This window comes from Canis lupus, chromosome 25, assembly GCF_048164855.1.
Source record: "Canis lupus baileyi chromosome 25, mCanLup2.hap1, whole genome shotgun sequence".
Taxonomy (NCBI): domain Eukaryota; kingdom Metazoa; phylum Chordata; class Mammalia; order Carnivora; family Canidae; genus Canis; species Canis lupus.
In genome coordinates, this window is record NC_132862.1 from 31223353 (window position 1) to 31249991 (window position 26639).

At 37.0% G+C, this 26639-nt stretch overlaps 1 protein-coding gene and 1 long non-coding RNA gene across 7 annotated transcripts in view; one reads left to right on the plus strand and one right to left on the minus strand.

Moving 5' to 3' along the window:
* Nucleotides 1–215: 215 nt before the first annotated feature.
* On the minus strand, nt 216–3424 carry LOC140617434 (uncharacterized). The gene is made up of 2 exons (XR_012017660.1): nt 3151–3424; nt 216–1784 (listed from the first exon to the last, which is right to left on the minus strand). It is a non-coding gene; the product is annotated as an uncharacterized lncRNA (long non-coding RNA).
* Nucleotides 2388–26639, plus strand: part of EPS8 (EGFR pathway substrate 8, signaling adaptor) — a 176069-nt gene continuing 151817 nt past the window's right edge. For 3 of the 6 annotated variants that reach the window (XM_072798858.1, XM_072798862.1, XM_072798863.1), the window contains exon 1: nt 2416–2555. The gene's annotated coding sequence lies outside the window, so the exon portion shown is untranslated. Of the gene's footprint in view, nt 2714–26639 lie in introns of all 6 variants that reach the window. The other 3 variants (XM_072798866.1, XM_072798867.1, XM_072798859.1) reach the window with 3 other exon arrangements.

Consider the following 26639-nt stretch of genomic DNA (forward strand, 5'->3'; position numbering starts at 1 on the left):
GCTCCCTGCAGGGAGCCTGATGTGGGGTACTGGATTCCAGGACCTCGGAATCACGCCTTGAGCCAAAGGCAGATGCTCAACCACTAAGCCACCCAGACATCCCACTAATAAGATTTCAAAACCTGAAATTATGTCTTAAAACACACAAAATGAAATTTAATATGGATTAAAGGCAAAAATTGGGTTTAAACATAGAATTAAAGAAACAGACTATATAAGGTGGAAGCTATGGTTTAATTGCAGTTCATGTAAAATAGACTTGGATGTTTTATTCAATTGTAGGTAATACCTTTGCTAAAAGTAAAGCCTAACACAAGTTTGGGATGCCTTATTGACAGGGTATGCTTGGATCAAAGGGGCTACTGATCACTTTTCTTTTTTTTTTTTTTTTTACTGATCACTTTTCTAACAAAGTTCTTGGTCCACCATATTTGAATGTTCTGTTTTCTTTTGAGTGCACAATCTAAGAAGGAAAAGGAAAAGTCAAAGGACATTCAAAGCAGGATATATATATATATATATATATATATATATATATATATATATGGTTATGAGGGCTCACCATTCTTTTTGACAAATAATGAAAGGATCCAAAATTTTTGAAAAATAGAAAAATATTAGATATTCTGATAGCTACTTAGTACTTGCTTCAAATATTTTAAGGCTTGCTATGTTTATAAAAAATGAGATTAATTAATTCCTAGGGGTCATATTCAGCACCAATGGTGTAAGTTAAGGGAAAGTGAGTTGATGTTCACAAATCAAATGATTATAGATCTTCTAAGCAGAACGGAATTTAAATCCTGGTACCAGCGCTGGTTGTGGTAAAAAAGGATGATACTTCTGAGCTTTATTTCCCTATCGAATAGGTATAATAAGGCGTATCTCATGTTAAGGATTAGAAGTAATATTTAAAAATTGCTTAGTTCCTGGTACAGGTAAAAATTGAATAAATGACCATGATTATACATAATACTAATAAGGATAGAGATTTCCAACATTGTAAAAGTTTAAGTGGACGAAGGTACGATGGAAATACTGAAGAGGAGATTTCTACTTAAGATGGGGGACTGGACTTAAGATCTACGTGAACTTGGGATCCCTGGGTGGCGCAGCGGTTTGGCGCCTGCCTTTGGCCCAGGGCGCGATCCTGGAGACCCGGGATCGAATCCCACGTCGGGCTCCCGGTGCATGGAGCCTGCTTCTCCCTCTGCCTGTGTCTCTGCCTCTCTCTCTCTCTCTCTCTCTCTGTGTGACTATCATAAATAAATAAAAATTTAAAAAAGATCTATGTGAACTTTCAGCCTAATGGTTTTAACGTTCACCTTGGTGTGAAGCCTTCCTTTCTCCTTGTTTCACAAAGCAAGCAGGTCCACTGGGTTTTAACCAAGATGATCTTGGTTGATTTCTGAGAGTCCACTGGCTTTAAAGAAGTTAGAACAGGAAGGGGGCGTAGCTAGGACAAAGGAGGGCTTTAAGAGCAAGAAAATACCACGCGGGAGACTGCAGGGCTTCCCATGGAGTGGCCCAGGGAGCTACTGGTGGAGGAGTCAGTCACCTCCCCGACGACGAGGCTTGGTTAGGTTACGAGAGGGATTAAGTGAAAGAAGTCTCTACCACTTCAAAGCACATCAGGCTCCGGGCAAGAACTCCGTGAGCACCGCATCCACGGCATCCGCGGCATCCGCGGCATCCACGGCGGCTGGCCCAGCGGGTCTGGGCTTGCTCGGCTGCAGCTAAGGACCGGATGGAGGCCCTTGGTTGTCACCCGGTGATGGCATGAACTGAAACAAAAAAAAAAGAAGAGAGTGACCAAAGGGGGGAAACCAGGTGGCAGGGCGGCGCGAAGGAAGACGAAGTGTGGCGGGTCGAGCCGTCGGCCCACGCGGGGTGCGGTCTCGGGGCGCTCGCACCGCCCCGGGGGCGCCCCCTCCACGCGCGCCGCTCGCCCTCCCGCGTCCCCCGCGTCCCCCGGGCGCTCGTCGGTCCCGCTGGGGCACTTCTGCAGACCTGTCCGCCGCTAGGAACCTTGGGCCGACTTCGATGGCGTCGATAACTTAGCGCGGCGCCTGCCCTCTTCCCTCCCGCCCCTCGCCCGCCCGCCCGCCCGGGGCCCCGCAGCCCAGCGCGCCCGCAGCTCTGGGGTCGACCAGCTACTCCGCGGCTCGGCCGCCCGCAAGACCCGGAGAGCGGAGCCCGCTCCGGCCGCGCCAGGCGCGCACACGCGCGCGCGCTCTGGCTCGCGCCTCGCCGGGGTAGTGGGCATGCGCGGCGCGCGGCTGGCTTTGGCGGCGAGCGGGCGAGCGGGCGGGCGGCTGCACACTTCGCAGGCGGCGGCGGGCGCGGCGGTCCTGCCCGGCGCGGGGTCCGCGCTGAGCTCGCCCGGAGACCGCGGCTCGGCAGCCCGGCGCGCTCGGCGGCCCTGCGGCTCGGGGAGGAGTGGAAGGGCGTGGCCCGGGCCGGGTCGGGGGCTTTCTCCCGCCGCGTCCCGCCGGGTCCCGGCTCGCGGCGCCTCCGGGGGGTGGAAAGCCACGGCCCCCGAGGGCGGATCCGAGGTAAGAGCCGCGCGGGCGGACGGCGCCGGCCGGGGTCCAGCTGCTTGAACTCAGCCTCGATCTTAAAAATCCGCCTTTGTGTGCCTGGATGGAGCGGGGCCAGGCGCCGCGTCCGCTCTCATTCACTTTGACTGCTTTCAACTGGTGTCGGGAGCCAGGTGCGCGGGGCGCTGCGGGCGGAGCGCGTCGGGGAGCCGGGAGCCGGGGAGCCGGGAGCCGGGAGCGGGCGGGTGCAGACCCCCGGCCGCCGCGCCGCACGCCCGCCCGCCCGCCCGCACGCCCACGCGGGGCCCGGGAGCCGTGGGCACCCGCGCGTCCCGGGGCCTTTGCCATATTTGCAGGTAACCCGAGCTTCCGCACAGACACCTGCGCCTGTCTGGCCCGTGGGGCGACTGCAGGGCAGGTCTTGTCACGGCCCCCTAGGCTGGGGTCTGTCGGAGCGACCCTCCCCGCGCTCCCGGGGACCGTGTCTCCCCGCACCCCTAAGGTCCCACCACCGCAGCTGCCGTCCAGGTAGGACAGCGCCTTGCCCGGGAAGAGTTGTCACTCCCGATCCCCTCGTCGACTTCTCCGTCCGTACTTCCACTTGACTCACCGTTTTTACTTTCGGAAGGTGGCCTTTCCGGTGTTCTCTGCGGATTCATGCCTTCGGAGGAGGTCCCCCCACGCGTGAAGACCAGGCTCGCTCCCCTACGGCCACTGCCTACTTTCCTTTCCAGGACGATCTGTGTGCAAAAATCACTGCACGGATTGTTCTCCTCCTCTGCGCTGTTTCTCAAATCCTCCTTCCCCCCCTCCTAAGTGCCCATCGAACTGCCGGAATTTCTTTGGGGGAGGACGTCTGTGGAATTAGGATTTGGACTCCACAGACGTCTAGGGCGGTAGAGCTTTTAAGAACTGGAATTCTCTCCTACAAAATCTATTTCAGTGGGATGTATTAATGCTTTTCTTTGGAAGGTTTCAGTTTTTGTCTCATAATAAAAGGAGTAGGTGATATCTTAAGAGTTGGGATAAAACTTTGTTTAAGATGCATATGAACAGCTTACTTTTGGTTTTGTTATTCTTTTGGGAGATAGGAGAATTAGGATTCCCGGAAGACTTCATATATATACATATGAAACTATATATGAAGTGAATATATATATTCATATAACTATATTCATGTAGTTACATACACGTATGTATATGTACATATATCTATATGTATCCATATACACACACCTGTATGGATATACACAGGTAACAACAAAGTAGCCGTGTTGTGTGTTGCTGCTAATGTATTTCTCCTGAGAGGATACCATGCTAAAGGGACTAGGGTTTTGCAAAGTGGGTACGAAATGTCAATCCTGTCTGTGGTCATTGAAATTAAAAGTCAATGTCATCGCCTCGCACCTAGTATAGATTTTCCGTTTGGAATTGGAGTTTTTCGGACAGATTGTTATAGTTCTTAAGGTGCTAGTGTGAAAAATTTGGGGGCATGTGTTCACGCTTTGGCTTACGATTAGAAAAATAATGAGCTTTATAGAATTGCCACTAAAGGGGGTCACAAATATAATGACATTTTATAGAGAGCCGTTAGTGCAGAATTCATAGATTAAGACTTTAAAATTCCACAGGTCATTCACTACACAGCAGGAAAAAAAAAAGATGAAAACTTTTAATTCCACTATTCTGAAGTAACCACTGTTCACAATATTCGGTACATTCTCTTTGTAATCTTTTTTCTTTCCACTTTCCAGTGTCATTGAATATCAGTCATTAAATAATAATTTTCAGTCTTTTATTAATGATGGGAGAATACTTGAAGTTGTATTGAGGGTGATTCTTCAGCATGGTTTATTCTGGTTTGTTCTCTGTCGGTAGTCCAATGTCTAATTTTCAACACTTTGCTTGTTTCTGATCGAATGAAAATACTTCATTTTGTTTTCATTTCTCATTTTTCCTATTTTCAATTTTTTTGAGACTTTTCAGTTATCAGTCCTTTTCTCTGCTATAACATAGGCTTTTTATTTTTTACTTTGAGTTTTTATTTGATAGACTTTTAAGTTCTAGACCCTTTTCTTATGCTATGCTCACTGCCCCTTTTTTTTCTGCTGACCTGTTTTCTTCATTTACCTATTTTAATTCTGCAACAGATCACTTAAACCATGGTTTTTATAAGAGAATGTAATATCCACAGTACAAGATGATAGTTTTTCTCAAGATCTTTTTTTAGATCCTTGAAGTTTTGTTGGGTGAGTGTTTTAGCACTGATTTCATTTATATACAATTTAGGTTGCTTTGGTGAGTTGTATTAAACAGATTCGTATCATCATGAAACAACATAAGTTAATGATAGGTTACAAACTTTCAGACATCTGCAATGGTATGTAAGGGGAAGAGTGGAATTTTAGTTAAAGTACTTTAGCTATAGTACAGCCCTGCTGGGAATTACTGCATGAAATTGTTTGCAGCTGTTAGTGATTGAAAATGTTTTCTTAAGGAAAATTCTGTAACAACATAGTTGTCAACATTTAAACCTTAATGTATGCAGGGAAGGTGTTCAGTGCTTCATGACAGCCTCTTTAGCGTTTTCTAGATACATTCTTAGATGGTATTTTAAAAAATATATTTTATTTTTTCGATGAGTTTTAGGTTTACAGGAAAAGTGTGCAGATGGTACAGTACTTCTTATATACACTGTTACCCAATTTCCTCTTATTACATCGTACATTAGTATTGTGTTAATTAATGAAGCAGTATTACCAACTGAAATCCATACTTTATTTAGCTTTCCTCAGTTTTTTTTTGGTGTCCTTTTTCTGTTTCAGGGCCCTACCATCTTAGATACCACTGAGTTGTCAGGTCTCCTTATGGTCCTTTTGGCCGTGACAGTTTGTTAGACCTTGTGTTTGATGACCTTCACAGTTGTGAGGAGTTATTTGTCAGGTATTGTGTAGAATACCCTTCCATTGGAATTAGTGTGACTTTCATTCTCATGATCAGACTGGGCTTTTAGTTTTTTGTAAGAAGGATCACAGAAGTAAAATGCCATTTTTATTACATTATGTAAAGGGTACATGCTGTCAGCAGGACTTATCACTATTGATACTGATCTTCATCACCTGGCCGAGTTAGTGTTTGTTAGGTGTCTGCCCTGAAAAGTTCCTCCTCTTCTTTCCATGCGATACTCTTGGAAGAAAGTCACTGTGCACAGAACACATTCAAGGAGTGGATAATCTTACTTCTCTCTGAGGGTGGGGCATCTTAGATAAATTATTTAGAATTCTTCTGCATGGCAGATTTTTTTTTTGTCCCCATTATGTATTTACTCAATGATTTGCTTATATTGGTCTGTACTCATGGATATACATTATATACTTTGGGTTATAGTCCAGTACTACTTTATTTTTTTGCTCAAATTGTTTCAGCTTTGGCCACAGGGAGCTCTTTCAGTCATCTCCTGTGCTCCTTTGACATGTCTCCATCAATGTGAGAGGTCTTTTTTTTTAAAAGTCATTTCTTACTTTCTGGCATTAAACGATGTTCCAGGTTCATCTTTTATATTTCCATTTCCTGTCCTAGAATCAGGGAGAAAGAACCTGTTTGATTTTCTTGGGAAATAGTATTAGAGGCCAAGATTTGGGTGCTGGGTTCTTCTTGCTACTGGGGTGTCATTGCCTCTTTAGCTATCTAGAGAGCAGGAAATATATGCATGTATACAAACCCATGTGTATACACCTGTCTATACATAGTTCTCCGTGTAATCATATGTATCCATATTAAGCAGAATATGAATTCATATGGGTGTCTACAACTCTACCTATTATGTGACGACTTGTATCTTTTGGCCTTCTCTTCTTGCTTATATGTAAATTCATTCCAACCATGAGAAGAAACCTGGCTCCCACCATCTGTCATCCATTTATTTTATTGTTCAATCCTATTGTATACATATAGTACTATTGAAATTGTTAACTTATATTCTCTTTACAGAGAGTGGTAAACAACTTTATCAACCAGAGTACAGTTCTTGTTTGGAGTTCCTTTTGCTTTTACTTTGTGGATTTCATTCCTTTTTCTCCTATCTCACTTAGTGTGGTAGTTGTATATATTAATAACAGTGTCAGATCCTTTTGTCACAATCTTCATTCTGTCCTGGAATCCTTTTGACCTTCTCAATAATTTTTTAAAAGTTTGCATAACGTTCTCTCTTTGTCCTGTAAAGTTTGCTGGGTTTTGACAAATGCATAATTTCATGTATCCATTATTATAGTATCAAATAGTAAAAAAAACCCCATTTATGTGCTTCATTTATTACTCCTCCTATAATCCCCACCCCCTGACAACCACTGATTCTTTTTTTTATTGTCCTTATAGTTTTGCCTTTTCTAGGCATCATATAATTGGAATTATATAGCCTTGTCAGATTGGCTTCTGTCACTTACGAATATGTGTTTAAGGTTCATTTATATCTTCTTGTGATTTGATAGCTTATTTCTTTTTTTTTCTCATTTCTTTTTATCACTTAATAATATTGCATTGTGTGAGTATCACAGTTTGTGTATCTATACATTTATTGATGGACATCTTGGTTGCTTCCAGTTTTTGGCAACTATGAATAAAGCTGTTATAAGTACTGGTGGACAAGGTTTTGTGTAGACACGAGATTTCACATCATTTGGCTAAATAACTGAGAACACGATTGCTGGATCATATAAGATTATTGTTAGCTTTGTAAGGTATTGCCACACTGTTTTTTAGTGTGGCTCTGTCATTTTGCATCCCCATCAGCAATTAATGCAAGCTCCTGTTGCTTCTCATCCTTGTCAATTTTTTGATATTGTCAGTTTTTTGAATTTTATGCATTGTAAGTAATATTTCATTGTTGCTTATTTTGCCATTCCCTAATGACATTTAATGTTAAGTATCTTTTCATATGCTAATATTTTCTGTGTATTTTCTTTGAGGAGATATCTGTTCCGAACTTTTGCCCATTTTTAAATAGGGTTGTCTGTTTTTTAGTTAAGAATTCCTTATATCTTTTTCATACAGGCACTTTATCATTTATGTATTTTGCAGATTTTTTTTTTCCAGTCTGGCTTTTCTTTTTATTCTCTTAACAGTGTTTTTTCAGAGCAAATGTTTTTATTTATTATTTTTTAAAGATTTTATTTATTTATTCATGAGACACACACAGAGAGAGGCAGAAACATAGGCAGAGGGAGAAGCAGGCTCCCCATGGGAAGCCTGATGCAGGACTCGATTTCAGGACCCTGGTATCAGGACCTGAGCCAAAGGCAGATGCTCAATCACTGAGCCACCCAGGTGCCCCAAATGTTTTTAACTGTAATGAAACCCAACTTGTCAGTTTCATGGATAGACTTTTGGTGTTGTATTTCAAAAACTCCTTGCTAAACCCAAGGCCGCCTAGATTTTATACTTCTTTTTTATTTTCTAGAAGTTTTATAATTTTACATTTAGATCTCTCATTCATTTTGAGTTTATTTTTATGAAAGGTGTAAAGTCTGTGTCTAGACCCACTTTTTTGCCCGTGGATTTTCTGTTGTACCAGTACCAAGTAAATGAAATTTTTAAGGCAAGTAGATTATAAATTGGGTTTAGGATAGAAAGGAAAGTGTTTTTGATTTTTAAAAACCTTATGTGAATTTGCTTAAAGGAAACAGTTGAGAAATGACTTGGAAATGAAAATGTAGAAATACATAGACTCTATGTTGAGATTAGTTCCTGGACTTCTGTGGACAATGGGATTGTTAATACAGAGTAATATCTAACAATTCTTTCAGATCTAACCATAAGAAATAATAAAGTTTTCTTTTTCACAAAGAGGATCTGAAATAAGGGATTTGTAAAGTGTGTCCTGAGAAGAGGTAGATGGTGTATGTAATGTCTAGAAACTTGAGACTTAACACTAGGGTCTTGAATCTTATCCCATGCCACTCTTCTTACCAGAAAGAAGTAGTTTTTTTAAGTACCTTTCTTTTGATAAACACTTTGTGTGATCGACCTTGGGGCCAGAATTTTTATATTGTTATGCTACATATAGAATCATAAACTTCCAAAAAGCATCTAGTGAGGTCTGATTTAGGAAAAGTAGCGGTTATGGTGTGGCAGGCGTTATATACATTGTCTTTTTAAACTCTTACAAAAGCTCTTTAGGGCAGTTCTCCATATATCCATTTTAAAGGGAAGAAATATGCTCAGAAAGGTAAAATGGCTTGTCTATGATCCATATGGGGAGAAACGGACAGAGTTTGGATGGGAAGTTTGATCGTTTTGACTCCAAAACTTTCCAATTGGCTATGTGATCTGTCATAAGAGAAAAAGTGCAAGGATAGTATCAGGTGTCCTTTATTTTATTATTTTCTTTAAAATTGTACATTATTTAAATGACTACTGAGCTAAATAAGAATAAACATTATTTAAGTGACTACTGAGCTAAATAAGAAAAATACAACTTTTGAGATACGTGGAGATTCTTTTTTTCTTTTCCCCTTTTGACTGATCTGTATCTTACTTCCTGGACGGGTGAGTTATGAGAACATGGTTATAAAAACCGAGGTTCCTTTAAAGAGAGGAACTTGTAGGGATTAGAACAAATAAAACCTGTAGCAGTAGAATTAGCTAACTGTTTATACCTTTCCCCCACTGAATTGTAAGTTTCTTGAGGACAAGGAACTAAACTCAATTATCTTTAAGCACAGCATATCACATATTATACACACTCACAAAATGTTTGCTGAATGAAATAAGCACTTACTAGCATACTCTTTACAAAAGAATATTTAGGAGGGGATGAATTTTCCTCCCAGAAGAAATTGAACATTGTTACATTTTACTTATTCGCTCATTCATCATTTATTGAGCATTTGTGGAATATCTGTTCTGTGCCAGACACTGGAAATACAAAGATGAATGAAACAGAATCTCTGCCTTCTGTCTTCAGAGAACACAACCATTTTAGTAGACGACAACCATTTTAGTAGAGTATGGAACTAATGAGAGAGTATACACACACACACATATTAATATATATATAAAAGATTTTATTTATTTATTCATGAGAGAGAGAGAGAGAGAGAGGCAGAAACACAGGTAGAGGGAGAAGTAGGCTCCATGCAGGGAGCCTGATGTGGGACTGGACCCCGGTACTCTGGGATCACACCCTGAGCTGAAGGCAGACACTCAACCACTGAGCCAGGCGTCCCTAATGAGAGTATATATTAAATTAGACAAGCAAGCAAGCAATGGACTTTGAAATCAGAAAGACCTTACCAGCCTTAGTTTTCTTATCTAGGAAGTGGAAATTATTTGTCACAGTTGTTGGGGGTAGGTTAAATGAAAAAAAAAAAACTTATGTTTATATCTTATCATATAGAGAGGCTCACTGTGGCTAAGCAATCACAAAAATATTTATTGAAGATTATGACATTTGAATTTTATAGGATGAATTTGTGAGGTCAAGAATAAGAGTATGAGATGGGACTCTAGGGCATTCCAGATAGAAAGATGAATGTGTTTGACATACAGAATGGGTGGACATGACAGGAGTAGTAGGAAATTCTGCACATTCTCACAGAGCCTATAGGGATATTAGAACTGAATAACCAGTTATTTTTCATTTTTTAAGTAACAATACAATACAGTATTCATTGCATCATAGTAGGAGAGGATAAAGATCCCAAACCTGTTTTAAGAATTGCATGAATCTCCTCTTCTAATCCTATGACTTTCTAAATATAGTCCTTTATCTAGTGAATAAATTCTTGTGGTTTTTTTTTTTTTCCAGTCCTATGATACTCAAGTGATTTTATTAAGAAAGAGGACTTGTGTGTTTTGGGGTGAAATCAGAGGTTCTGTCTTGAACCATGCTTATATTTAGTAGTATAGCAACATTAGAACGTAACATCCTGTAAAGGCACTATCTAGTCCTGTTTGAGCCAATCCAGAATTCTAAGAGCCATGATTGGTTTCTGAATGGAACCTGAACATAATACTTACCAGTGTGCTAAAATAATTTGTTAAGTGTATGAATTATGTGCTTGTTGGGGTTAGAGTTCTGCAACTGAAAAACTGCTTTTAATATGAGGGGAGAACTAAAAAAAGGAAAGACAAAATAGAAAAAAAAATTAACATCACTCGAGGGAAGAGAAGTTTATATTTAAAAGAAGGACAGAAGTCCAGAACCAGACTAATTCACAGTTGCATTTTACCAAACATTTATTATTTTTTTTCTTTTTTAAAATTTATTTATGATATGGAGAGAGACAGGCAGAGATACAGGCAGAAGGAGAGGTAGAAGCAGGCTCCATGCACCGGGAGCCCAACGTGGGATTCGATCCCGGGTCTCCAGGATCGCGCCCTGGGCCAAAGGCAGGCGCTAAACCGCTGCGCCACCCAGGGATCCCTTACCAAACATTTAAAGTAGAGTTAATATCTATCCCTTCTCAAGCTGTTTCAAAAAGTTGAAGAAGTGTTTCCAAATCCATTCTCTAAGTTCAGCATTAGTCTCATACCAGAACCTGATAAAGACACTACAAGAAAAAAAAAAAAAAGGAAAGAAAGAAAAAGAAAATTACAGACCAGTATCCCTGATGAACATAAATGCAGACATTCTCAACAAAATCTTAGCAAACTGAATTCAATAATACATTGGAAGGATCCTATACCAGGATAAAGTGGGATTTATTATAGGGATGCAAAGATATTTCAATATCTGCAAATTATTCAGTGTGATATACCACATTAACTAAATGAAGAGTAAAAATTGTATTATCAACTCAGTAGATGTAGTAAAAGCATTTGACAGAATTTAACATTCATTTATGATAAATACTTTATTGGGGGGAACATACCCCAACCTAATAAAGGCTGTAAGTGAACAGACCCACAGCTAGTCTATCTCCCTTACAAGTAAATAAATAAATTCTTAAAAAAAAAAAATACAGCTCAACACCAAAATCCCCAAACAATCCAATTAAATGGACAGATATTTTTCCAAAGAAGACATACAGATGGCCAATAGACACATGAAATAATGCTGTACATCACTACTAATTATCAGGGAAATGCAAATCAAACCCATAATGAGATATCCCCTCACACTTGTCAGAATGTCTATTCTCCAAATGACAAGAAATAATAAATGTTGGCGAGGATGTGGAGAAAAGGGAATCCTTGTGCACTATTAGATGGAATGTGGAATGTAAAATGGTTCAGCCAACTAGGAAAACAGTGTGGAGCTTCCTAAAATAATTAAAAATAGAAATACCATATGATCCAGCAATTCTACTTTTGGGTATTGATTTGAAGAAAATGAAAATATGAATTTGAAAAGATATATGTACTCATATGTTCATTGCAGCATTGCTTACAGTGGCCAAGATATGGAAGCAACCTAAGTGTCCATCAATAGATAAATGAATAAAGGTATTGTGTGTGTGTGTATAACACACACACACATACACACACTCACAATAGAATATTATTCAGCCATAAAAAGAATGAAATCTTGACATTTGTGACATTGTGGATAGACCTAAAGGGTACTTATTTTTATCACTAAGTGAAAAAATCAAACCGAGAAAGACAAAGTGTGATTTCCATTAAATGTGGAATCTAAAAACAAACGAACAAACAAAACAAACAATTCATAAATATGGAAAACAAACTGGTAGTTGCTAGAGGGGAGGGGGATGGGAGGATGGGCAAAATAGAGGAAGAGGATTAAGAGATACAAATTTCCAGCTATAAAATAAATAAGCCAGGAGAATATAAGATACAGCATAGGAAATATAATCAATAATATTGTAATAACTGTATATGGTAACAGGTGATAACTAGGCTTATTGTGGTAATTATTTCATAATATATGTAAATGTTGAATCACTGTATTGTATGTCTGAAACTAATAGGATATTGTATGTCAGCTATTCTTCAACAACAATAACAAGCTTAAAAAAAGAGGGAATACATATTTTTAAATTTCTATTAAAGGCTATTGATATGAATTTTATTTTATTTAGAAAGTCATTTATTAGCACCATTAAGTATTATATTTTAGAATATCACCATTAGAATATTATTCTTTATTTTAGAAATACATGTGTATTGTTGATATATATATATTGTTGATATATTTATTTATAAGCAATAAATATATTAGTAATATAGTAATAGTAATAGTAATAGTAGTAATTCTATTACTATATTCTGCAGTAATAGAATGTTTCCAGTGTCTAAAATAAAGTTTATGATCATTAAACAATCTGTAATTTTTTTTTGCTAATTCTAGTTTTTGTAATGTTTTGTAATATTGTAATTGTTTCTATTTTCACTAGAAAATAAAATATTTTAAAAAGCACAAACAAGCAAACAAGCACAAACTTGTAGCAAAACAAGTCCCTAAAGAAAAATGTGTGAAATATGTCACTTTTGAAAATACATTGCATACAATTTGTTTAATCTTCTGTAATAATTTTGACATTTGAAGTTAATGGTATTTTTAGACATGAACATACATTAAGATGATTTCAAATATGTTGACTCTTAAATTTGAAGATATACTTGTGATGATAGAGAAGATGTATTTAACTTTGATAAATGGAAGAAAATAGAACATTACTACATCTTTGTATAAATTCTCCCACCCACCTAATAGCATGCTCAACTTGTTTGTATTTGTATGTATGTGTGTAAGTAATTTCCAATTTCCCTTTCCAGTGTGTTTTCAAAACCTAACTGTTTTATGTTCAACCATATATTGGAATTTTCAAATATTTTAATACAGAAAAAATATTGATTAGAAGCCCTATCATTAGGTTGAGTTGTCTTATTTTAGCATGTTTATCCTCATTATTAAAACTTGTGATGTATAATCTATTTCTTTACAGTGCTATATACTACAGCTAGTGTTATTTATTTGATTTTTTTTTTACATCTCAGGATCATTTTAGTCAAGGGTAAACATTAATTTTATTGGTAGTTCTTTTATTTAGTTCTTTTGTGGGGCCTTGTTAGGTTCTGAATGATTTAAAAGCAATGGAATTCTTTCTGTGATAAAAATCTTGTCATTGGGCCAAATCTTGTAGCATTATTCACATGATACTTATGCATGTCAAGATGTGGAATTAATATGTATATCTAAAGAATTTATATTAAAGACGGTGTTCTTAATTATGGAGGAAAGTAGCCCTCCAAAGATTTTAACTAGATTTACATTAATTCACAGATTTAATGTCTCCTTTTTTTCTATTTTTAAGTTTACTTTTGAAGACTTTATTTATTTTACAGAGGGAGAGAGAGCACGAGGGCAAATGGGGGAAGGGAGAGGGACAAGCAGACACCACACTAAGCATGGAGCCCCATATGGGGCTTGGTCCCATGACCCTGAGATCATGACCTGAATGGAAGAGAAGGGTTGGATGTTTAACCGACCGAGCCACCCAGGTGCCCCTCATCTCTTCTATTTTTAAATCACTAATCCATAATAGCCAAGCTTGAATAACAATGTGTAAAGAATAAAAAAAAATTAATATAAAAATTGTAACCTCATTTAAATTTAGGAATGAACAGTTCTATATTTTTTATATACTCGTATACTTGCTGTCTTTGTAGAATACAATGTTGAAAACTTCATCTTTTATATTAATTTTTTTATGTTTCTTATCCAAACAATTGGAACGAAAAGTTTCAGCACCATTCACTATTAGATCTATGCACTTGGCCCTATTGCACACTTTTCAAAACTGTCTTAAGACTTGCTACCTCTATTGTCTCATAAAGAAAATATTCATAAAAATCCTGAAACAGATAAATGATATTGTGGATTTTCCCTTGAACACCTTCTCCGTTTTGCTTCCCTTATCCTTGTTTTACCCCATCCTCTAGCCCTGGTATCTGACTGCTTTTTTCAGTCCTCCAATGACTTAGTTGAAACATGTATCTTTCATTACTTTGCTATCTTTCCAGTTACTGTTCTAACTTTTTCTCACTGCCTGGTGAGATCTCAGTCATGGAGAGCAAAGTCTGAATAAAGGGGGCATTCATGGTGGTTATGACAGTGAAGGTTAAGTTTAGGCTGTTAGAGGGTTTGAAACAAAGGAGTGATTGAAGCCCTCATCACCTTCATCTTATTTGAGTAGTAAATAAATTATTTTAGAAGTACTAAGTCTCATTATGAAGATAATGAAATCCTGTTCAGACTGAATACATTAACAGTGATTAACTTGAGCTGGAATACTTTTTAACACCAGTTTTTGTACTAATTAGGAAAGATCCACTATGGCTTTGTTTGTATATTAGAATCTATGCTACTGGCTTTCGCCTTCCCTCCCTCCCTCCCTTCCTTTCTCCCTCCCTCCTTCCCTCTTTCCTTCCCTTCCTTCCTCCCTCCCTCCCTCCTTCCTTTCCTTCCGTCCTTCCTTTTTTCCTTTTCTCTTTCCTTTTTACATTTTGTTTTACAGGAGCCCCTTAACACTCTAGGGAATTTTAGAATTTGAGTTCAAATACATCTCAATTGAAGTCATATAAAAAATAATTTTACATGGAGGAGTACTCCATGGCCTTCTAAGTGGTCTTCAAACCGGAATAAAAGTCTCTTTATCCTGCCTCCAAGACTTTCTGCCCTCCATCTATATCTGTTACCAGTAGTTATTTTCATTTTCTCCCTCTGCCATGTAGGTAATGGAATATTTGAAGTGTGAATTTGTGAGCTATTACTTTATTACAGAATAGAAGACCTGAGAATAGGGGATAATTTAACCTAATGGCTACCAGTTATATTTTGTTTTATATTTGTGGTTTAAAAGGCATTCATATGATCAAACTAAAAGATTCCAAACTAATGGATAAAGTAGTAAAATGATTGGGAAAACTAGTAGTATCTGACAGACCATAGAAATAGTTGGGAGTGACAAAAGTAGAAACACTAAAATTTCACAGAAACCAATAAGCCATTTTTACCATCGCTGTGCTGTTCTTGGGCTACATCTGGAGAACTTGGATTATGCATACTGTAAAGAGCAATGTATTATGTGATAGAAATGTATATTAAATATTTTTTTCAAATAAACACAAAAAAAGACTTTCAGTTCCGAACATGGATAGTCTTAATATTTAAGATTTAACAGCCAGATCTTTCTAGCTAACATCGATTCTATTAGGCTAATGTGGACATTAATTGGATTTTAGATATTAGGTGTAACAAATGCTTTCTATATATGGAGGCTGATATAGTTACATGTTCTTGAGATAGTAGACATGATTTTTTGGGGAAAACTTTTTAGATTAGGTAGCTGATCTAAGCCTGCTGAGTTTTCTTCTCTTCCAAAGGAAGACAAGGGATTTTTGCAAGGGATTGATTTTAGAACATAGCTTAATTTTTAAGGCCAAAGAAACTAATTCAGCTAAGAGTGTTTTTTTTTTTCCTGAAATCTTCTAAAAACTTATAACTATAATCTTTCAGCTTCCTATTCCTCCTTCTCTAATTACTCTTAGCAAGGTTTTGTTACTGCTGTCAACTCTGTGGGTCACTGGGAAGGAAAATACTTGGGCAAAATTTCTTTTAAAAGAAAATTATACAAGAGGGACATGTACACAAATGCATACTGAATACAATGAAATGCACCTGGAACTGTCTTTCATATATGAGGGTGAATATTGTTTGTTGTAATGGTGATGGAGCTTGTTTGATCATTTCAACTTTCTTTAGTCATTGTTCTTATAATATGCATATATGAGATAGTTATGTAAGATTAGGGATTTGGCTGTACTATTAGTAAAGTCATTGGCTTAATTCAACCCAATTTAATTTCTTGATATCATAGTCTTGGACATATATAGTTTTATTTAATAGAAATAGTTTTGTTTCAGTTAGTGGAATTTATGTCAATTAAGAAATACTAAAAAAAACCCTAAATATCTATTAAGTGCTAGACATATTACTAAATAATAAAGATACTGCAATTAAGACAGATAAGATTTCTATCCTTACTGAATTTACAAATATCAGAAGCCTAAATTAAAAGCATAAAAATGTAAGCATTAGATTCTAGGTAAATGGTCAAAAATGTGGAAAATAAAGAATAACCTTTCTACCCTTCTCTCCCTCCTTCCTTCTCTCTAACTTCTAAGAGAGTGAAGATATTCACAGTTTGTATTATAATTTTTACATCTACTCATACTGTACTTCAAAATTATGTGTGACTTTACAATAATTCCATTAAAGGTCGATTTATTTATGGAGAGTTTTGGGAAAAATTGTAATATGCCAGTACTCCCTTTGAAAGATATCCAGCGGTTAAGGTTAATTTAAGATCAGCTCGGACAAGCATGGTTTGTGTTATTTTTATAGACCCTATTCAATATTCTTTTCTTGGAAACTTTTAGGAATGAAGATGCCATTATTCATAAAATGAAGTCATGCTGAAGACTTAAGACTGGTTGTAAAGTGTTAATCTTTAGAGATGGGGAAATAGTTCTTATCTTGAATTTGGAATGTGGGTAACTTTAAGACTGCTGTATGAAGCAACATTGCCTTTGCATTTTACTTACAAGAGAGAAAAATGTGGACTCCTTTAGTGGAGCAAAGCACTTTCTGACACACCTCTCAAATTACACACCATTGAAGCGATCCCCGCAATGTGTTTGGCTCATGTGTTTCTAGTTAGCTACTAAGAATGAAAGATTCATAACTATCTATTTCAAAAAACATCTTTATTTGCATTGCAAAGACCTTAATTGTTTGGAAACCGGATCAAGAATTGCTTTCAAGCTGTAAGTCAGCAAGTACGGATTGGGCCATTATTGGCATTGAACTTTAAAAAACAAAATTTCTGTGCAAAGAAGGTTCTCAATAATATTTATCAAAGTACTGATTACTATGTTGACTGTAGAAGGATAAAAGTGCCTAAGTTTTCCCACATTGTTAGTGATGTGTACCAAATATTTTTGTAGCTATTATAGAAAGTTCTGATAACCTTTCCCTTATCTTGCCTTTTGGGCAGTGTATAACAGGATCATAGGGAGGAGGAAGTCATACAAACTTACCAGACAGATGATTGGAGTCCCTGTGGCAAGCTTGTGACCTAATTTTCCAAGCACTGTCTACCCAACTGTAGAGTTGGAGCTATATGCTATTAGCTTAAGTAACACTAGGCTTGTATACAAATTTGGGGGTTGGGGAGAAAAAAAAAGGAGGAATAGATACATGAATCTCTCTCTCTAATCTTGCCAGATCCATAACATTAAAGCACTTTGTTAAAAAAGAAAACTTAATACAATATTTCCTCATTTCTTCTTACCATTACTGGAGGATCTTATGTATTTTTTAAAGATGGATGGCAGACTCAGTTATTTTTGAAGTGTGTTTTGAAGACTTTTTTTTTTTTTTGAAATAAAAAGGTAGTATGAGAATGTGTTGGTTAAAGATGGAATTGTTTCCATGCTTTTCTTGTGCAGTAGATTAGTCTGTGTATTTCTGGTAGCAGTTCCTTATGATCCCAGGATGATGAGACTGTTTTCCTCTCATTAAACAAATATTAATGAGTATGTAGTTGATTATGTTTTGTAAAGTTACATAAGATTTCTAGCCTTTGTTATAAGTTTTAGAAATTGCTACTGCAAAAATGAGAATTTTAGGTACTGTTGTGAGGCAGTTTTGTTAGGTCATACACTGACTTCTACTTGCCATCTTGCCTCTGATGTTAGCTAGATGTGGATAAGAACTTACTTCTTCTTAAGGTATGTATATAGTTCATGTCATATGCTATATGTTGAACCAGCTGGGATTATAAAACTGATACAGACTTATATCCATTGGACTTACATAAATCACACTATTTTTTCTAGTAAGTACTTAGAATATTTACTTGCTTTCTAGTATGTCATTGTTTCTCTCCACCCCTAACACTTTCTGATTTCTCTCCAGCATCTCTTGAAAGGGCCAGAAAGCCCAATTCTAAAAGATTTCATGCATCTCCCTTTACCAGGTAATTGGTCCCGTGCATATCTTTAATATTCAACTGCATTCAGGTATCTCATTCATTTTCCTTCTTCCTCTGGGAATGTGACTGAATTTCTTTGGCCTCAGGATCGCCTTCTAATTTTCAACTTGACTTAAGCCACATTGTAGTAAGAGAATCATTATGAATCAAAATTAATAACAGTAGAATGTAATTTTAATGTAGGCCTCTGTCTCTTATAGAATGTATTATAGAATCAATTTAAAATGTTATTCTTTGTCTTATATGTATGGGTCTATGTCAGATTGTTTGTATTGTGAACTCCTAGAGTCCATGTGTCTCTTAATTCTCTTGATGTGGTGTTATGCATATCTGGAAACTATTTTCTTAATGTTCTTTTTCTGCTGCCTTATTTCTGTCTTGTTCCCAGCTGAGATTCTGGAGGAGAACCTTATTACCAGTTGTTTCCTCTTCTCACTTTTCCTACAGTAGTAGTCCACCCACTGTAGTCTAGTGTCTGAGCTCATGATGCCTCTAGGTCATTTGTCGTCTTGTAAAAGCCACGCCAAAAGGCAAATGTTTTGTTTTTGTCTTGGTTTTGCTGTGGCATTTACTGCAGGCTCTTAGAGGACACGGACTGTGTTTAGTTCACTATTGAATTTTTTATTGCTTAGAATTTGTAGTACTTTGTAGATTGTCCATTTACTGAAGGAATGCATGCTTGTAATGATCTTTTTTTTTTTTTTTGTAAATAATGTTCCTAAAAGTTACCTTTTAGTTACTTTACCTCTAAGGATATCTCGGAGGAGAGCTAAAATATTTCTGACTCAAGGTTAGGGAAAATAAAGATTTGTTTTATATATTTTTTTTTGAGAATTATTTGAAAGAATCAAAAGGAAAATCAAGTAGAATAGATCTATATAGAATTGAAATTTAAATGTTGATTAATTAACATACTGGAAAGCGAATATGTAGAGGGACTACATATTTAATGCACTAAATTGAGCCAAATTAAGTAGATAGGATGAAAAGTTAATGTTTCTCCTCTAACAAATGGGCTTTGTAAAGAAGAATGGGTTATAGATCTAATAGCGAAACTACTACTTCTCTGTATATCAGAGATAAATTTGTGATCCCCTCTGTATTATTGTTAATGAATATGTGCTCACTGTTGAAAAATCTGGAAAATAAAAATGGACAAAAAGGAAAGACTGACAAACATCTGTAGTCCCACCACTTCCCCTTTTATCTTAATAAATATCTCTCCAGTCATGAAAATAAAAAGAATGTTCTCTTCCTTTGTCTTCCATGGTGTTTGTTATTCTTTCCTGGTTTACACCCTACCTATTTTCCCTTATTTATTTGCACTTAGATGTTCATTCAGAAGCTCTGCTCCTAGGAGTTCAATATGTATCCAAAAGTTGTTCCAAAGTGGTAATCTCCTCAGGTAAATTGTAGCTCTATCTGTTGGTATCAGAGAAGCCAGTGGTTTTTGTTTTTCTTTCTTTCATTTCTTTTCTTTTCTTTTTTCTTTCTTTTTTTTTTTTTTTTTGGCTTAGTTCATGGTTTTGTTCATAATCTGAACACTCATAAGTTGCGAAGTTTCTGAGTTTTCCATAATTCTTTTCTTAGCTCTCATCTCATTTCATGTTTTATTGTTTTCCAAGATGACTTCAGCACTTCACATTGTTTTCATTATAACAGTGACTTTCAATTTTTTTTCTCCTGCTGGTAGCGTTCTCCGAAGCTCTATTCCTTTATCTCTGACTATACCTGAAGGTTGCACAGGCCTTTTAGACTTTATGTTTACCAAAATATATTTTTTGCATTTTTCCTAAACCTGCACCCCTCTCTTCTTTTTCCTATTCTTTGAATAGAGCCACTGTTATGAAATGGTAACATTAGTGATCTGTGAATCTTTCTGGACTCTTTGCCTTACCCACCACTCTGTCCCACTTTTAAGTAATCAGTCACCAAATCTTGATTCCAATTACAGAATGGCTGACAGAGCATTCCCCTCTTCTCTGTCCTCACTGATAATCATATTATTATCTTGCTTAAAATTCTACAGTGCCTTCCATATGCTCTCTATAAAGTCCAGTTCCTCTTTGTAGTGGCACACAACGAAGGCCCTCTGTGATACAGTCTCCCTCCTTTACTTTCAGGTCTCATTCTTTGACTCTTGTACTCCACAAATGCTATAATAATTGCAGTAATTGAATACACTTAGCTTCATGCTTCCATGACTTTGCACAAGCTGTTCCCTTTGCCTGGAGTTTGTTCTTTCTGTCAGCCTCATCATTTTGTCTATATTATTTTACATGTGGCTTAAAGGTTACTTTCCTGGAAAAAAATAGTTCCTTTTTTGTGTCCAAGTGGTGCCTTATACTTTAAAGTAGTAATTAAGTTGCATTGTATGGTTTATTTACTTGTTTTCCCCTTTAACAAGTATGAACTCTTGCCAGTAGACAATGTGTCTGAGTAAACTTTGTCTTTCTTGAGCCTTAGCACAATGCTAAGTGTACAGCATGTACTCAGTTTTTGTTGTAATACATATTGAAGGAATAAATGCTTAAAATGCTTTTTGATGTTAGTGAGATTCCAGTATCTGTTCTACATGTAAACAAAGTATGATAGAAAAAGTGAACAGGGTTTATTTGTTCCGTTTGACTGTTTTACCTGATCTCTCATCCAGAGTGTTCTGGAGGTGAAATTGTAAGGTAGACACAGTTTATCTGCAATGTCATTCTATTTCTTTATCTGTCATTATTCCATATTTTGCACCATGGATGTCACAAGGTTGTCCTCCAGCTGCCCAAGATATGTCACTGTTGCCATCCCTCTATTTTTATGTGTTTAGCATTCAAGTTATATCAAGTTATATCTAGCATTCAAGTTAATCACAGGAGAGCCTGTGATTTATAGGTAAAATGTTGAGATTGGGCCAGTATGGGAAACTTTAGAATTGAACCTGTTGCTTTCTGCCACCACTCTTCATAACTCTCCTTTCCATTAAAAATAGACCTACAGTATTTGCCAGTAGATCAGTATTCAATCAAAACACCTCTCTGGAGTAATTATCTTAATTACTTAAGAAAAAAAGACTATGAGTAATGAAAACATATGATAAATCTTAAAATATATGATATATGATTTATGTAAAGACTGTGTAGTATAGTTTTCATATTTTTATAATGAAGAAAGTAAAACCAAGACAGGTCAAATGATTTGTCCTACATCATACAACTAGTTCATCACAGAGTTAGTCTTAAAATCTAAGCATCCTGGGACTCCTGGATGGCTCAGTAGTTTAGTGCCTGCCTTCGGCCCAGGGTGTGATCCTGGGCTTCCAGGATCTAGTCCTGCATCAGGCTGTCCATGGGGAGCCTGCTTCTCCCTCTGCCTATGTCTCTGCCTCTCATGAATAAATAAATAAAATCTTAAAAAAATATCTAAGCGGGATCCCTGGGTGGCGCAGCGGTTTGGCGCCTGCCTTTGGCCCAGGGCGCGATCCTGGAGACCCGGGATCGAATCCCACGTCGGGCTCCCGGTGCATGGAGCCTGCTTCTCCCTCTGCCTGTGTCTCTGCCTCTCTCTCTCTCTCCTCTGTGACTATCATGAATAAATAAAAAAAAAATATCTAAGCAGTAGAGATGGTAATAATGTAGCCCTCCCTGGCTGGGAGTAAATCTCGGAGTGAGGGAGGGGTAAATAAATTATTAAAATGATATAAATGGTAGTTCATCAACTCAAACCACAGGTATAATACTTAGGCTTTTGTTCAAAATCTCTTTATTAAAATTTTAGAACTAACTTGCTCAGCTTATTTCCAATCCCAGAAGAATAAAGCAATAGAAGTTGATGATGTGGTTCTGAAGAGGTATATAAACAACAAGGGGAAGGGACACCTGACAGGCTGGTAAGAGAGAGGGGGAAAAAATGACTGCACACATTATATACTATATATTTTATATGCCATATATATTAAGTAAAAGAACCAAAATCATTATAGACTAAGTCCATTTAATGAAGGAGAAAAATTATGTTTTACACCTCAGTACACTGTGAGAATGTTGTAACATATTATGCTACTTGATAGTAAAAGTGTCCAACCATAAAATGACCATTAAGAAATGATTATAGGCCACAACCAGGGCAGAATGTTGGTGGGTGAATACCCCTTGTGCTACTGAAAACTGATGTTTTCATTATGGTGGAATAAGAAGTGTTTTTGTTTTGTTTTGTTTTGTTTTGTTTTTCTTTACCATTTTTCCCTCTCCGTCCTGCAAAGAACACCAGTTTTGACACGTATGGACAGTAGTGCCCTTATGGAAGCCTAGGAATCCAGCAGATAAGTTCCAACACATTATTGGAGCAAAAAAAAAAAAAAAAAAAAAAAAAAAAGAAAATAAATCCAAGATTGGACACAGGAATGATTTCACTTTACCTGTGTTGCTCTTCCCCCAAGGCATAACTCAGTGTCAAGAAAGACCTTCTTGGCCAGGATTTATCCTGTGGGGGAAAGTGAGCATCCGTGAGAGAATGTTCAGCTTCCCCAGTATGTGGAGTATCACCAAAGAGACCTATTTCTTTTCTGCCCCATCTGAAATATCAAGTAATGAATTGCATGACTGGGAAAACAGCATTTAGGGCTCAAGGTGGAATGTGTAAAAGGGCTGCAGATCCTACTAATAGCTTTGCAGACTATATCAGGAAGCCGATCCATGAGCTGCTGGAGATGCCTCCCCTGTGGATCTCTACAACTGATCCAACACTCCATGTACCTTACCTTGCTCCTCTCTCTTCCATAGTGGTGGCTCCTGGGTATACTCCTGAAGCAGTGAGGATGAACCTTTGCCGATAGTTAGCAAGCACTTGCAGAAAGCCAGCCTGACTGCAGAATTGGGAGAAACTACACAAACTTGAGCATTCAGTATTGCCCTAAGGAAAGCAAAGGGAGGTTATCAGCATTTGACCTGACTTGCAGGATCCACAGAAGGTATACAATCTTACGAATTCCCCCAGAACAGGGAATAAGAACTATGCAGCAGGAATATCCAGAGAAAAGATCTGAGAAAGCCCCAGAATCTTCAACAGGATTGAAGGAAGGTTTTCTCTCCTGAAACCAGTTAGTAAAGACTGGAGAAGATGACTGTTTCTCCAAATGCAAAGATAGCAATACAGAACTTGAGGAACCTAAAAAAAAAAAAAAAAAAAAAAAAAAAAAAAAAAAAAAAATCAAAGAAAAATGACACCACTAAGGAAGACAGTTTTCCAGTAGCTGACATCCTCTCCACTCTCATGGATATTTTCAATTTTCCTGATTAAAGAATTAAAAATCGTTATTTTAAGGAATCTTGGAGAACTGCAAACAACCAAATGACAAAACACTGAAAGGACAATTCAATGAAATCAGGAAAACAATACATAAACAAAATGAGAAGTTTAACAGAGATAGTAATTATAAAAAAGAACTAAAAGAATTTTGAAGCTGAGGAATACAATGAATGAAATGAAAAATGCAGTAGAAGGCATTGGTATCAAACTGGATCAAGCAGAAGAAAGAATCTGTAAATTAGATTACAGATTATTTCAAATTATTTGGTTTAGAGAACAATAACAGAAGGAGTGAAAATGAGTGAAGAAAGCCTACTTGAACCATAGAATACCATTAAAAGGAGCAATTGACAAATTTCCGAAATCCCAGAAGGAAAAGAGAGGGAGAAAGGGAGCATGAAACTTATTAAAAAAAATAATGGAGCTGAGAATTTATCAAATATTGGGAAAGAATTAGACATCTAAATTCATGAAACTCAATCTCCCCAAGATTTTCACACAAAGTGATCTGTTCCAAGACACATATTAAAATGATCTAAAATCAAAGACAGAAAGCAAGACGGGTGCCTGGGTGGCTCAGTCGGTTAAGCATCTGACTCTTGAGTTTGGCTTAGGTCATAATCTCAGTTGGTGAGATTGAGCCCTGTGTCAGGCTTTACATTGAGTATGGAGCCTGCTTAAGATACCCTCTCTCTCCATTCCCCACTGCACCCTGCTCACATGTGCTCCCCGCCAGAAAAAAGAAAAAGAGAAAAAGGCAGCAAGAGGAAAAAAAGTCTAAAATACAAGGTAACCCCCATTAAGCTATTAGTGGAATTCTCAGCAGAAACCTTGCAGGCCAGGAGAGAGTGGGATGGTATATTTAAAGTGCTGAAAGAAACAAACAAACAAACAAACAAAAAACCCAACTGCTAACCCAAGATTTTATCTAGCAAAGTTGTTCTTCAGAAATATTTTCCCAGACAAACAAGTTAAAGGAATTCATCACCAGTATACATGCTTTATAAGAAATATTGAAAGTAATTCTTCAAACTGAAATGAAAGGATGCTAATTAGTAAGAGGAAAACATATGAGAATATAAAACTCACTGGTGAAGCTAAGTATTTACCCATATTCAGAATGCTCTAATACTAAAATGTAGTGGTACATTAATTTATTCACTCTAGTATAAGATTAAAGAACAAAAAAACTCAAAATAACTATAGTCATAATTTGTTGATGGATATATATTACAAAAAGAGGTAAATTGTGATATTAGAAACCTAAAATGTGTATATGGGGGTGGGGAAGTAAAAGTGTAGTTTTTGTCTATGATCAAAGTTACCACTTTAAAATACACTGTTCTATTTATAAGATATTTTGTAAGCCTTGTGGTAACCATAAGCAAAAATTTACAGTAGGTACACAAAAGATAGAGAAGGGAATCAAAGAATAGCATTAACAAAAATAATCAATTCATAAAGGAAAACAGCGGAGGAAAGAAACAAGGGAACTACTAAACAGCCAAACTCAGTTAGATGAGTGAGTAGTCTAACTCATTAGTAAGTCCTTACCTATCAGTAATTCTTTTAAATGTAAATGGATTAAATTCTCCAATCAAAAGACTTAGTTGGATGAATAGAGTAAAACAAAACAAGGGCAGTCCCGGTGGTTTAGCAGTTTAGCAGTGCCTTCAGCCCAGGGCATGATCCTGGAGACCTGGGATCGAATCCCACGTCAGGCTCCCTGCATGGAGCCTGCTTCTCCCTCTGCCTGTATCTCTGCCTCTCTCTCTCTCTTTCTGTGTCTCTTGTGAATAAATAAATAAAATCTTAAAAAACAAAAACAAAAACAAAACAAGATCTAACTACATGCTGCCTATGAGAGACCCACTTCAGCTTTAACAAGACACATAGGCTCAAACTGGAGAGTTGGAAAATATATTCTATATATTCTATATAAATGGAAACCAAAAGAGAGCAGAGGCAGCTATCTATACTTATATCAGACAAAATAGACTTTAAGTAAAAAACTATAACAAGAAATAAAGAAGGTCATTATATAATAATGAGTGAATTTATCAAGAGGATATAAAATATATATAAAAATATTTATATATAAATAAATATTTAAATATAAATATATTTATATATTTATATATTTGATATAATATTTATAAATAAATATATATAGCAAATATATATATATATATCAAATACTAACAAATCTGTAAGGAGAAATAGAAAACAATACAATATTAGTGGAGAACTTTAATACCCTACTTTCAATAAAAGATACATAATCCATACTGAAAATCAGTAAGGAACCATTGGGTTTAAACAATACTTTAGATCAAATGGACCTAACAGACCATGTAGAACATTCCATCCAAAAACAGCAAAATAGTCTCCTCAAGAGAACATGGAATACTTTTGGGATAGATTGCATGATAGGTCACAAAACAAGTCTTAGTAAATTTAAGGTTAAAATTGTACCAAATATCTCTTTGGGTGCAAAACACAAGCGATAACAAGTGTTGGTGAGGATGAAAAGGGAGAAGAGGGAACCCTTGTAAGCTGTTGTTGAGGATGTAAATTGGTACAGTCATTATGGAAGACAGTGTGGGGGTTCCTTAATAAATTAAAACCAGAACTACCATACGATCTAGAAATCCCAATACTGATTAACTGAAGGATGGGAGGTTAGGATCTCAAAGAGTTATCTACACCCCCATGTTCACTGTAACATATTCACATTAAGAAAGACTTGGAAACCACTTAAGAATCCCTCCACAGATGAATTGCT